Raw genomic sequence first — 13,115 nt, forward strand, 5'->3', positions numbered from 1 at the left:
ATCACTTTAATTTACTTTCAAGCTGACATTCTCAAATGTGAAGTGCAGTGATTAATAAAAAAAACTATCTGTTAGCACCTGGGAATAGCAGGTGCTGTAAGTTTTTTTTGCATCACTTTCATTTACTCTCCAACTCACATGCCTGAATGTGAAGTGCAGTGATTCATCAAAAAACTATCTTTTAGCACCTTGGACTATGAGATGCTGTAAGCTTCTCTTGCATCACTTTAATTTACTTTCAAGATGACATGCTAGGATGTGAAGTGCAGTGATTAATTAAAAAAAACTATCTGTTAGCACCTGGGAATAGCAGATGCTGTAAGTTTTTCTTGCATCACTTTAATTTAATATGCAACTGACATGCTTGTAAGTGAAGTGTACAGATTAAATAGAAATCTATTAGTACCAGGGAATAGCAGGTGCTGTAAGATTTTATTGCATCCCTTAAATTTATGTTCAAGCTATCAAGCTCAAATTTGAAGTGCAGTGAATAATTAAATCAAACTATCTGTTAGCACCTGGGAATAGCAGATGCTGTAAGTTTTTATTGCATCACTTTAATTTACTCTCCAACTGACATGCTTGAATGTGAAGTGCAGTGATTAATAAAAAAACTGTCTGTTAGTGCCTCCGAATACCAGATGTTGTAAGCTTTTATTGCATCATTTTAATTTACTTTCAAGATAACATTCTAGAATGTCAAGTGCAGGGATTAATAAAAAAAAAATGTCAGATTGGTCTTTGATCATATTTTCTATGATTATGCAATTTGAGTAAGTGTTTAAGGTTTATGTCCATACCAGCTTCAGCACGCCTCCAATCTCATCTGAACTTGGAAGCTAAGCAAGTTTGTGCCTGGATAGTACTGAGGTGGGACCCTACCTAGGAATACCATGTGCTGTAAGCTTTTCTTGCATCACTTTAATTTACTTTCAAGCTGACATTCTCAAATGTGAAGTGCAGTGATTAATAAAAAAAACTATCTGTTAGCACCTGGGAATAGCAGGTGCTGTAAGTTTTTTTTGCATCACTTTCATTTACTCTCCAACTCACATGCCTGAATGTGAAGTGCAGTGATTCATCAAAAAACTATCTTTTAGCACCTTGGACTATGAGATGCTGTAAGCTTCTCTTGCATCACTTTAATTTACTTTCAAGATGACATGCTAGGATGTGATGTGCAGAGATTAATTAAAAAAACCTATCTGTTAGCAGCTGGGAATAGCAGATGCTGTAAGTTTTTCTTGCATCACTTTAATTTAATATGCAACTGACATGCTTGTAAGTGAAGTGTACAGATTAAATAGAAATCTATTAGTACCAGGGAATAGCAGGTGCTGTAAGATTTTATTGCATCCCTTAAATTTATGTTCAAGCTATCAAGCTCAAATTTGAAGTGCAGTGAATAATTAAATCAAACTATCTGTTAGCACCTGGGAATAGCACATGCTTTAAGTTTTTATTGCATCACTTTAATTTACTCTCCAACTGACATGCTTGAATGTGAAGTGCAGTGATTAATAAAAAAACTGTCTGTTAGTGCCTCCGAATACCAGATGTTGTAAGCTTTTATTGCATCATTTTAATTTACTTTCAAGATAACATTCTAGAATGTCAAGTGCAGGGATTAATAAAAAAAAAATGTCAGATTGGTCTTTGATCATATTTTCTATGATTATGCAATTTGAGTAAGTGTTTAAGGTTTATGTCCATACCAGCTTCAGCACGCCTCCAATCTCATCTGAACTTGGAAGCTAAGCAAGTTTGTGCCTGGATAGTACTGAGGTGGGACCCTACCTAGGAATACCATGTGCTGTAAGCTTTTCTTGCATCACTTTAATTTACTTTCAAGCTGACATTCTCAAATGTGAAGTGCAGTGATTAATAAAAAAAACTATCTGTTAGCACCTGGGAATAGCAGGTGCTGTAAGTTTTTTTTGCATCACTTTCATTTACTCTCCAACTCACATGCCTGAATGTGAAGTGCAGTGATTCATCAAAAAACTATCTTTTAGCACCTTGGACTATGAGATGCTGTAAGCTTCTCTTGCATCACTTTAATTTACTTTCAAGATGACATGCTAGGATGTGAAGTGCAGTGATTAATTAAAAAAAACTATCTGTTAGCACCTGGGAATAGCAGATGCTGTAAGTTTTTCTTGCATCACTTTAATTTAATATGCAACTGACATGCTTGTAAGTGAAGTGTACAGATTAAATAGAAATCTATTAGTACCAGGGAATAGCAGGTGCTGTAAGATTTTATTGCATCCCTTAAATTTATGTTCAAGCTATCAAGCTCAAATTTGAAGTGCAGTGAATAATTAAATCAAACTATCTGTTAGCACCTGGGAATAGCAGATGCTGTAAGTTTTTATTGCATCACTTTAATTTACTCTCCAACTGACATGCTTGAATGTGAAGTGCAGTGATTAATAAAAAAACTGTCTGTTAGTGCCTCCGAATACCAGATGTTGTAAGCTTTTATTGCATCATTTTAATTTACTTTCAAGATAACATTCTAGAATGTCAAGTGCAGGGATTAATAAAAAAAATGTCAGATTGGTCTTTGATCATATTTTCTATGATTATGCAATTTGAGTAAGTGTTTAAGGTTTACGTCCATACCAGCTTCAGCACGCCTCCAATCTCATCTGAACTTGGAAGCTAAGCAAGTTTGTGCTTGGATAGTATTGAGGTGGGACCCTACCTAGGAATACCATGTGCTGTAAGCTTTTCTTGCATCACTTTAATTTACTTTCAAGCTGACATTCTCAAATGTGAAGTGCAGTGATTAATAAAAAAAACTATCTGTTAGCACCTGGGAATAGCAGGTGCTGTAAGTTTTTTTTGCATCACTTTCATTTACTCTCCAACTCACATGCCTGAATGTGAAGTGCAGTGATTCATCAAAAAACTATCTTTTAGCACCTTGGACTATGAGATGCTGTAAGCTTCTCTTGCATCACTTTAATTTACTTTCAAGATGACATGCTAGGATGTGAAGTGCAGTGATTAATTAAAAAAACCTATCTGTTAGCACCTGGGAATAGCAGATGCTGTAAGTTTTTATTGCATCACTTTAATTTACTCTCCAACTGACATGCTTGAATGTGAAGTGCAGTGATTAATAAAAAAACTGTCTGTTAGTGCCTCCGAATACCAGATGTTGTAAGCTTTTATTGCATCATTTTAATTTACTTTCAAGATAACATTCTAGAATGTCAAGTGCAGGGATTAATAAAAAAAAATGTCAGATTGGTCTTTGATCATATTTTCTATGATTATGCAATTTGAGTAAGTGTGTAAGGTTTACGTCCATACCAGCTTCAGCACGCCTCCAATCTCATCTGAACTTGGAAGCTAAGCAAGTTTGTGCCTGGATAGTACTGAGGTGGGACCCTACCTAGGAATACCATGTGCTGTAAGCTTTTCTTGCATCACTTTAATTTACTTTCAAGCTGACATTCTCAAATGTGAAGTGCAGTGATTAATAAAAAAAACTATCTGTTAGCACCTGGGAATAGCAGGTGCTGTAAGTTTTTTTTGCATCACTTTCATTTACTCTCCAACTCACATGCCTGAATGTGAAGTGCAGTGATTCATCAAAAAACTATCTTTTAGCACCTTGGACTATGAGATGCTGTAAGCTTCTCTTGCATCACTTTAATTTACTTTCAAGATGACATGCTAGGATGTGAAGTGCAGTGATTAATTAAAAAAACCTATCTGTTAGCACCTGGGAATAGCAGATGCTGTAAGTTTTTCTTGCATCACTTTAATTTAATATGCAACTGACATGCTTGTAAGTGAAGTGTACAGATTAAATAGAAATCTATTAGTACCAGGGAATAGCAGGTGCTGTAAGATTTTATTGCATCCCTTAAATTTATGTTCAAGCTATCAAGCTCAAATTTGAAGTGCAGTGAATAATTAAATCAAACTATCTGTTAGCACCTGGGAATAGCAGATGCTGTAAGTTTTTATTGCATCACTTTAATTTACTCTCCAACTGACATGCTTGAATGTGAAGTGCAGTGATTAATAAAAAAACTGTCTGTTAGTGCCTCCGAATACCAGATGTTGTAAGCTTTTATTGCATCATTTTAATTTACTTTCAAGATAACATTCTAGAATGTCAAGTGCAGGGATTAATAAAAAAAAATGTCAGATTGGTCTTTGATCATATTTTCTATGATTATGCAATTTGAGTAAGTGTGTAAGGTTTACGTCCATACCAGCTTCAGCACGCCTCCAATCTCATCTGAACTTGGAAGCTAAGCAAGTTTGTGCCTGGATAGTACTGAGGTGGGACCCTACCTAGGAATACCATGTGCTGTAAGCTTTTCTTGCATCACTTTAATTTACTTTCAAGCTGACATTCTCAAATGTGAAGTGCAGTGATTAATAAAAAAAACTATCTGTTAGCACCTGGGAATAGCAGGTGCTGTAAGTTTTTTTTGCATCACTTTCATTTACTCTCCAACTCACATGCCTGAATGTGAAGTGCAGTGATTCATCAAAAAACTATCTTTTAGCACCTTGGACTATGAGATGCTGTAAGCTTCTCTTGCATCACTTTAATTTACTTTCAAGATGACATGCTAGGATGTGAAGTGCAGTGATTAATTAAAAAAACCTATCTGTTAGCACCTGGGAATAGCAGATGCTGTAAGTTTTTCTTGCATCACTTTAATTTAATATGCAACTGACATGCTTGTAAGTGAAGTGTACAGATTAAATAGAAATCTATTAGTACCAGGGAATAGCAGGTGCTGTAAGATTTTATTGCATCCCTTAAATTTATGTTCAAGCTATCAAGCTCAAATTTGAAGTGCAGTGAATAATTAAATCAAACTATCTGTTAGCACCTGGGAATAGCAGATGCTGTAAGTTTTTATTGCATCACTTTAATTTACTCTCCAACTGACATGCTTGAATGTGAAGTGCAGTGATTAATAAAAAAACTGTCTGTTAGTGCCTCCGAATACCAGATGTTGTAAGCTTTTATTGCATCATTTTAATTTACTTTCAAGATAACATTCTAGAATGTCAAGTGCAGGGATTAATAAAAAAAAATGTCAGATTGGTCTTTGATCATATTTTCTATGATTATGCAATTTGAGTAAGTGTTTAAGGTTTATGTCCATACCAGCTTCAGCGCGCCTCCAATCTCATCTGAACTTGGAAGCTAAGCAAGTTTGTGCCTGGATAGTACTGAGGTGGGACCCTACCTAGGAATACCATGTGCTGTAAGCTATTCTTGCATCACTTTAATTTACTTTCAAGCTGACATTCTCAAATGTGAAGTGCAGTGATTAATAAAAAAAACTATCTGTTAGCACCTGGGAATAGCATGTGCTGTAAGTTTTTTTTGCATCACTTTCATTTACTCTCCAACTCACATGCCTGAATGTGAAGTGCAGTGATTCATCAAAAAACTAACTTTTAGCACCTTGGACTATGAGATGCTGTAAGCTTCTCTTGCATCACTTTAATTTACTTTCAAGATGACATGCTAGGATGTGAAGTGCAGTGATTAATTAAAAAAAACTATCTGTTAGCACCTGGGAATAGCAGATGCTGTAAGTTTTTCTTGCATCACTTTAATTTAATATGCAACTGACATGCTTGTAAGTGAAGTGTACAGATTAAATAGAAATCTATTAGTACCAGGGAATAGCAGGTGCTGTAAGATTTTATTGCATCACTTAAATTTATGTTCAAGCTATCAAGCTCAAATTTGAAGTGCAGTGAATAATTAAATCAAACTATCTGTTAGCACCTGGGAATAGCAGATGCTGTAAGTTTTTATTGCATCACTTTAATTTACTCTCCAACTGACATGCTTGAATGTGAAGTGCAGTGATTAATAAAAAAACTGTCTGTTAGTGCCTCCGAATACCAGATGTTGTAAGCTTTTATTGAATCATTTTAATTTACTTTCAAGATAACATTCTAGAATGTCAAGTGCAGGGATTAATAAAAAAAAATGTCAGATTGGTCTTTGATCATATTTTCTATGATTATGCAATTTGAGTAAGTGTGTAAGGTTTGCGTCCATACCAGCTTCAGCACGCCTCCAATCTCATCTGAACTTGGAAGCTAAGCAAGTTTGTGCCTGGATAGTACTGAGGTGGGACCCTACCTAGGAATACCATGTGCTGTAAGCTTTTCTTGCATCACTTTAATTTACTTTCAAGCTGACATTCTCAAATGTGAAGTGCAGTGATTAATAAAAAAAACTATCTGTTAGCACCTGGGAATAGCAGGTGCTGTAAGTTTTTTTTGCATCACTTTCATTTACTCTCCAACTCACATGCCTGAATGTGAAGTGCAGTGATTCATCAAAAAACTATCTTTTAGCACCTTGGACTATGAGATGCTGTAAGCTTCTCTTGCATCACTTTAATTTACTTTCAAGATGACATGCTAGGATGTGAAGTGCAGTGATTAATTAAAAAAACCTATCTGTTAGCACCTGGGAATAGCAGATGCTGTAAGTTTTTCTTGCATCACTTTAATTTAATATGCAACTGACATGCTTGTAAGTGAAGTGTACAGATTAAATAGAAATCTATTAGTACCAGGGAATAGCAGGTGCTGTAAGATTTTATTGCATCCCTTAAATTTATGTTCAAGCTATCAAGCTCAAATTTGAAGTGCAGTGAATAATTAAATCAAACTATCTGTTAGCACCTGGGAATAGCAGATGCTGTAAGTTTTTATTGCATCACTTTAATTTACTCTCCAACTGACATGCTTGAATGTGAAGTGCAGTGATTAATAAAAAAACTGTCTGTTAGTGCCTCCGAATACCAGATGTTGTAAGCTTTTATTGCATCATTTTAATTTACTTTCAAGATAACATTCTAGAATGTCAAGTGCAGGGATTAATAAAAAAAATGTCAGATTGGTCTTTGATCATATTTTCTATGATTATGCAATTTGAGTAAGTGTTTAAGGTTTACGTCCATACCAGCTTCAGCACGCCTCCAATCTCATCTGAACTTGGAAGCTAAGCAAGTTTGTGCCTGGATAGTATTGAGGTGGGACCCTACCTAGGAATACCATGTGCTGTAAGCTTTTCTTGCATCACTTTAATTTACTTTCAAGCTGACATTCTCAAATGTGAAGTGCAGTGATTAATAAAAAAAAACTATCTGTTAGCACCTGGGAATAGCAGGTGCTGTAAGTTTTTTTTGCATCACTTTCATTTACTCTCCAACTCACATGCCTGAATGTGAAGTGCAGTGATTCATCAAAAAACTATCTTTTAGCACCTTGGACTATGAGATGCTGTAAGCTTCTCTTGTATCACTTTAATTTACTTTCAAGATGACATGCTAGGATGTGAAGTGCAGTGATTAATTAAAAAAACCTATCTGTTAGCACCTGGGAATAGCAGATGCTGTAAGTTTTTCTTGCATCACTTTAATTTAATATGCAACTGACATGCTTGTAAGTGAAGTGTACAGATTAAATAGAAATCTATTAGTACCAGGGAATAGCAGGTGCTGTAAGATTTTATTGCATCCCTTAAATTTATGTTCAAGCTATCAAGCTCAAATTTGAAGTGCAGTGAATAATTAAATCAAACTATCTGTTAGCACCTGGGAATAGCAGATGCTGTAAGTTTTTATTGCATCACTTTAATTTACTCTCCAACTGACATGCTTGAATGTGAAGTGCAGTGATTAATAAAAAAACTGTCTGTTAGTGCCTCCGAATACCAGATGTTGTAAGCTTTTATTGCATCATTTTAATTTACTTTCAAGATAACATTCTAGAATGTCAAGTGCAGGGATTAATAAAAAAAAATGTCAGATTGGTCTTTGATCATATTTTCTATGATTATGCAATTTGAGTAAGTGTGTAAGGTTTACGTCCATACCAGCTTCAGCACGCCTCCAATCTCATCTGAACTTGGAAGCTAAGCAAGTTTGTGCCTGGATAGTACTGAGGTGGGACCCTACCTAGGAATACCATGTGCTGTAAGCTTTTCTTGCATCACTTTAATTTACTTTCAAGCTGACATTCTCAAATGTGAAGTGCAGTGATTAATAAAAAAAACTATCTGTTAGCACCTGGGAATAGCAGGTGCTGTAAGTTTTTTTTGCATCACTTTCATTTACTCTCCAACTCACATGCCTGAATGTGAAGTGCAGTGATTCATCAAAAAACTATCTTTTAGCACCTTGGACTATGAGATGCTGTAAGCTTCTCTTGCATCACTTTAATTTACTTTCAAGATGACATGCTAGGATGTGAAGTGCAGTGATTAATTAAAAAAAACTATCTGTTAGCACCTGGGAATAGCAGATGCTGTAAGTTTTTCTTGCATCACTTTAATTTAATATGCAACTGACATGCTTGTAAGTGAAGTGTACAGATTAAATAGAAATCTATTAGTACCAGGGAATAGCAGGTGCTGTAAGATTTTATTGCATCCCTTAAATTTATGTTCAAGCTATCAAGCTCAAATTTGAAGTGCAGTGAATAATTAAATCAAACTATCTGTTAGCACCTGGGAATAGCAGATGCTGTAAGTTTTTATTGCATCACTTTAATTTACTCTCCAACTGACATGCTTGAATGTGAAGTGCAGTGATTAATAAAAAAACTGTCTGTTAGTGCCTCCGAATACCAGATGTTGTAAGCTTTTATTGCATCATTTTAATTTACTTTCAAGATAACATTCTAGAATGTCAAGTGCAGGGATTAATAAAAAAAAATGTCAGATTGGTCTTTGATCATATTTTCTATGATTATGCAATTTGAGTAAGTGTGTAAGGTTTACGTCCATACCAGCTTCAGCACGCCTCCAATCTCATCTGAACTTGGAAGCTAAGCAAGTTTGTGCCTGGATAGTACTGAGGTGGGACCCTACCTAGGAATACCATGTGCTGTAAGCTTTTCTTGCATCACTTTAATTTACTTTCAAGCTGACATTCTCAAATGTGAAGTGCAGTGATTAATAAAAAAAACTATCTGTTAGCACCTGGGAATAGCAGGTGCTGTAAGTTTTTTTTGCATCACTTTCATTTACTCTCCAACTCACATGCCTGAATGTGAAGTGCAGTGATTCATCAAAAAACTATCTTTTAGCACCTTGGACTATGAGATGCTGTAAGCTTCTCTTGCATCACTTTAATTTACTTTCAAGATGACATGCTAGGATGTGAAGTGCAGTGATTAATTAAAAAAACCTATCTGTTAGCACCTGGGAATAGCAGATGCTGTAAGTTTTTATTGCATCACTTTAATTTACTCTCCAACTGACATGCTTGAATGTGAAGTGCAGTGATTAATAAAAAAACTGTCTGTTAGTGCCTCCGAATACCAGATGTTGTAAGCTTTTATTGCATCATTTTAATTTACTTTCAAGATAACATTCTAGAATGTCAAGTGCAGGGATTAATAAAAAAAAATGTCAGATTGGTCTTTGATCATATTTTCTATGATTAGGCAATTTGAGTAAGTGTTTAAGGTTTACGGCCATACCAGCTTCAGCACGCCTCCAATCTCATCTGAACTTGGAAGCTAAGCAAGTTTGTGTCTGGATAGTACTGAGGTGGGACCCTACCTAGGAATACCATGTGCTATAAGCTTTTCTTGCATCACTTTAATTTACTTTCAAGCTGACATTCTCAAATGTGAAGTGCAGTGATTAATAAAAAAAAACTATCTGTAAGCACCTGGGAATAGCAGGTGCTGTAAGTTTTTTTTGCATCACTTTCATTTACTCTCCAACTCACATGCCTGAATGTGAAGTGCAGTGATTCATCAAAAAACTATCTTTTAGCACCTTGGACTATGAGATGCTGTAAGCTTCTCTTGCATCACTTTAATTTACTTTCAAGATGACATGCTAGGATGTGAAGTGCAGTGATTAATTAAAAAAACCTATCTGTTAGCACCTGGGAATAGCAGATGCTGTAAGTTTTTCTTGCATCACTTTAATTTAATATGCAACTGACATGCTTGTAAGTGAAGTGTACAGATTAAATAGAAATCTATTAGTACCAGGGAATAGCAGGTGCTGTAAGATTTTATTGCATCCCTTAAATTTATGTTCAAGCTATCAAGCTCAAATTTGAAGTGCAGTGAATAATTAAATCAAACTATCTGTTAGCACCTGGGAATAGCAGATGCTGTAAGTTTTTATTGCATCACTTTAATTTACTCTCCAACTGACATGCTTGAATGTGAAGTGCAGTGATTAATAAAAAAACTGTCTGTTAGTGCCTCCGAATACCAGATGTTGTAAGCTTTTATTGCATCATTTTAATTTACTTTCAAGATAACATTCTAGAATGTCAAGTGCAGGGATTAATAAAAAAAAATGTCAGATTGGTCTTTGATCATATTTTCTATGATTAGGCAATTTGAGTAAGTGTTTAAGGTTTATGGCCATACCAGCTTCAGCACGCCTCCAATCTCATCTGAACTTGGAAGCTAAGCAAGTTTGTGTCTGGATAGTACTGAGGTGGGACCCTACCTAGGAATACCATGTGCTGTAAGCTTTTCTTGCATCACTTTAATTTACTTTCAAGCTGACATTCTCAAATGTGAAGTGCAGTGATTAATAAAAAAAAACTATCTGTTAGCACCTGGGAATAGCAGGTGCTGTAAGTTTTTTTTGCATCACTTTCATTTACTCTCCAACTCACATGCCTGAATGTGAAGTGCAGTGATTCATCAAAAAACTATCTTTTAGCACCTTGGACTACGAGCTGCTGTAAGCTTCTCCTGCATCACATTAATTTACTTTCAAGATGACATGCTAGGATGTGAAGTGCAGTGATTAATTAAAAAAAACTATCTGTTAGCACCTGGGAATAGCAGATGCTGTAAGTTTTTCTTGCATCACTTTAATTTAATATGCAACTGACATGCTTGTAAGTGAAGTGTACAGATTAAATAGAAATCTATTAGTACCAGGGAATAGCAGGTGCTGTAAGATTTTATTGCATCCCTTAAATTTATGTTCAAGCTATCAAGCTCAAATTTGAAGTGCAGTGAATAATTAAATCAAACTATCTGTTAGCACCTGGGAATAGCAGATGCTTTAAGTTTTTATTGCATCACTTTAATTTACTCTCCAACTGACATGCTTGAATGTGAAGTGCAGTGATTAATAAAAAAACTGTCTGTTAGTGCCTCCGAATACCAGATGTTGTAAGCTTTTATTGCATCATTTTAATTTACTTTCAAGATAACATTCTAGAATGTCAAGTGCAGGGATTAATAAAAAAAAATGTCAGATTGGTCTTTGATCATATTTTCTATGATTAGGCAATTTGAGTAAGTGTTTAAGGTTTACAGCCATACCAGCTTCAGCACGCCTCCAATCTCATCTGAACTTGGAAGCTAAGCAAGTTTGTGCCTGGATAGTACTGAGGTGGGACCCTACCTAGGAATACCATGTGCTGTAAGCTTTTCTTGCATCACTTTAATTTACTTTCAAGCTGACATGCTCAAATGTGAAGTGCAGTGATTAATAAAAAACCTATCTGTTAGCACCTGGGAATAGCAGATGCTGTAAGTTTTTTTTGCATCACTTTCATTTACTCTCCAACTCACATGCCTGAATGTGAAGTGCAGTGATTCATCAAAAAACTATCTTTTAGCACCTTGGCCTACGAGCTGCTGTAAGCTTCTCCTGCATCACATTAATTTACTTTCAAGATGACATGCTAGGATGTGAAGTGCAGTGATTAATTAAAAAAAAACTATCTGTTAGCACCTGGGAATAGCAGATGCTGTAAGTTTTTCTTGCATCACTTTAATTTAATATGCAACTGACATGCTTGTAAGTGAAGTGTACAGATTAAATAGAAATCTATTAGTACCAGGGAATAGCAGGTGCTGTAAGATTTTATTGCATCCCTTAAATTTATGTTCAAGCTATCAAGCTCAAATTTGAAGTGCAGTGAATAATTAAATCAAACTATCTGTTAGCACCTGGGAATAGCAGATGCTGTAAGTTTTTATTGCATCACTTTAATTTACTCTCCAACTGACATGCTTGAATGTGAAGTGCAGTGATTAATAAAAAAACTGTCTGTTAGTGCCTCCGAATACCAGATGTTGTAAGCTTTTATTGAATCATTTTAATTTACTTTCAAGATAACATTCTAGAATGTCAAGTGCAGGGATTAATAAAAAAAAATGTCAGATTGGTCTTTGATCATATTTTCTATGATTATGCAATTTGAGTAAGTGTTTAAGGTTTATGTCCATACCAGCTTCAGCACGCCTCCAATCTCATCTGAACTTGGAAGCTAAGCAAGTTTGTGCCTGGATAGTACTGAGGTGGGACCCTACCTAGGAATACCATGTGCTGTAAGCTTTTCTTGCATCACTTTAATTTACTTTCAAGCTGACATTCTCAAATGTGAAGTGCAGTGATTAATAAAAAAAAAACTATCTGTTAGCACCTGGGAATAGCAGGTGCTGTAAGTTTTTTTTGCATCACTTTCATTTACTCTCCAACTCACATGCCTGAATGTGAAGTGCAGTGATTCATCAAAAAACTATCTTTTAGCACCTTGGACTACGAGCTGCTGTAAGCTTCTCCTGCATCACATTAATTTACTTTCAAGATGACATGCTAGGATGTGAAGTGCAGTGATTAATTAAAAAAAACTATCTGTTAGCACCTGGGAATAGCAGATGCTGTAAGTTTTTCTTGCATCACTTTAATTTAATATGCAACTGACATGCTTGTAAGTGAAGTGTACAGATTAAATAGAAATCTATTAGTACCAGGGAATAGCAGGTGCTGTAAGATTTTATTGCATCCCTTAAATTTATGTTCAAGCTATCAAGCTCAAATTTGAAGTGCAGTGAATAATTAAATCAAACTATCTGTTAGCACCTGGGAATAGCAGATGCTGTAAGTTTTTATTGCATCACTTTAATTTACTCTCCAACTGACATGCTTGAATGTGAAGTGCAGTGATTAATAAAAAAACTGTCTGTTAGTGCCTCCGAATACCAGATGTTGTAAGCTTTTATTGCATCATTTTAATTTACTTTCAAGATAACATTCTAGAATGTCAAGTGCAGGGATTAATAAAAAAAAATGTCAGATTGGTCTTTGATCATAT

The 13,115-nt window shown here is 35.3% G+C and overlaps 7 pseudogenes; all 7 read left to right on the forward strand.

Annotated features, from left to right (window-relative positions):
- The first annotated feature begins 3,310 nt into the window (after positions 1-3,310).
- Positions 3,311-3,431, forward strand: LOC145646112 (5S ribosomal RNA; annotated as a pseudogene).
- A 793-nt stretch (positions 3,432-4,224) lies between these two features.
- On the forward strand, positions 4,225-4,345 carry LOC145646113 (5S ribosomal RNA; annotated as a pseudogene).
- Positions 4,346-5,138: 793 nt separating this feature from the next.
- LOC145646232 (5S ribosomal RNA) lies at positions 5,139-5,259 on the forward strand (annotated as a pseudogene).
- Positions 5,260-7,880: 2,621 nt separating this feature from the next.
- On the forward strand, positions 7,881-8,001 carry LOC145646114 (5S ribosomal RNA; annotated as a pseudogene).
- Positions 8,002-8,794: 793 nt separating this feature from the next.
- On the forward strand, positions 8,795-8,915 carry LOC145646115 (5S ribosomal RNA; annotated as a pseudogene).
- A 1,490-nt stretch (positions 8,916-10,405) lies between these two features.
- Positions 10,406-10,526, forward strand: LOC145646169 (5S ribosomal RNA; annotated as a pseudogene).
- Positions 10,527-11,320: 794 nt separating this feature from the next.
- On the forward strand, positions 11,321-11,441 carry LOC145645353 (5S ribosomal RNA; annotated as a pseudogene).
- The last annotated feature ends 1,674 nt before the right edge of the window (positions 11,442-13,115 follow it).

Source organism: Electrophorus electricus, chromosome 13, assembly GCF_041902795.1.
Source record: "Electrophorus electricus isolate QZ-2024a chromosome 13, ASM4190279v1, whole genome shotgun sequence".
Classification (NCBI taxonomy): Eukaryota; Metazoa; Chordata; class Actinopteri; order Gymnotiformes; family Gymnotidae; genus Electrophorus; species Electrophorus electricus.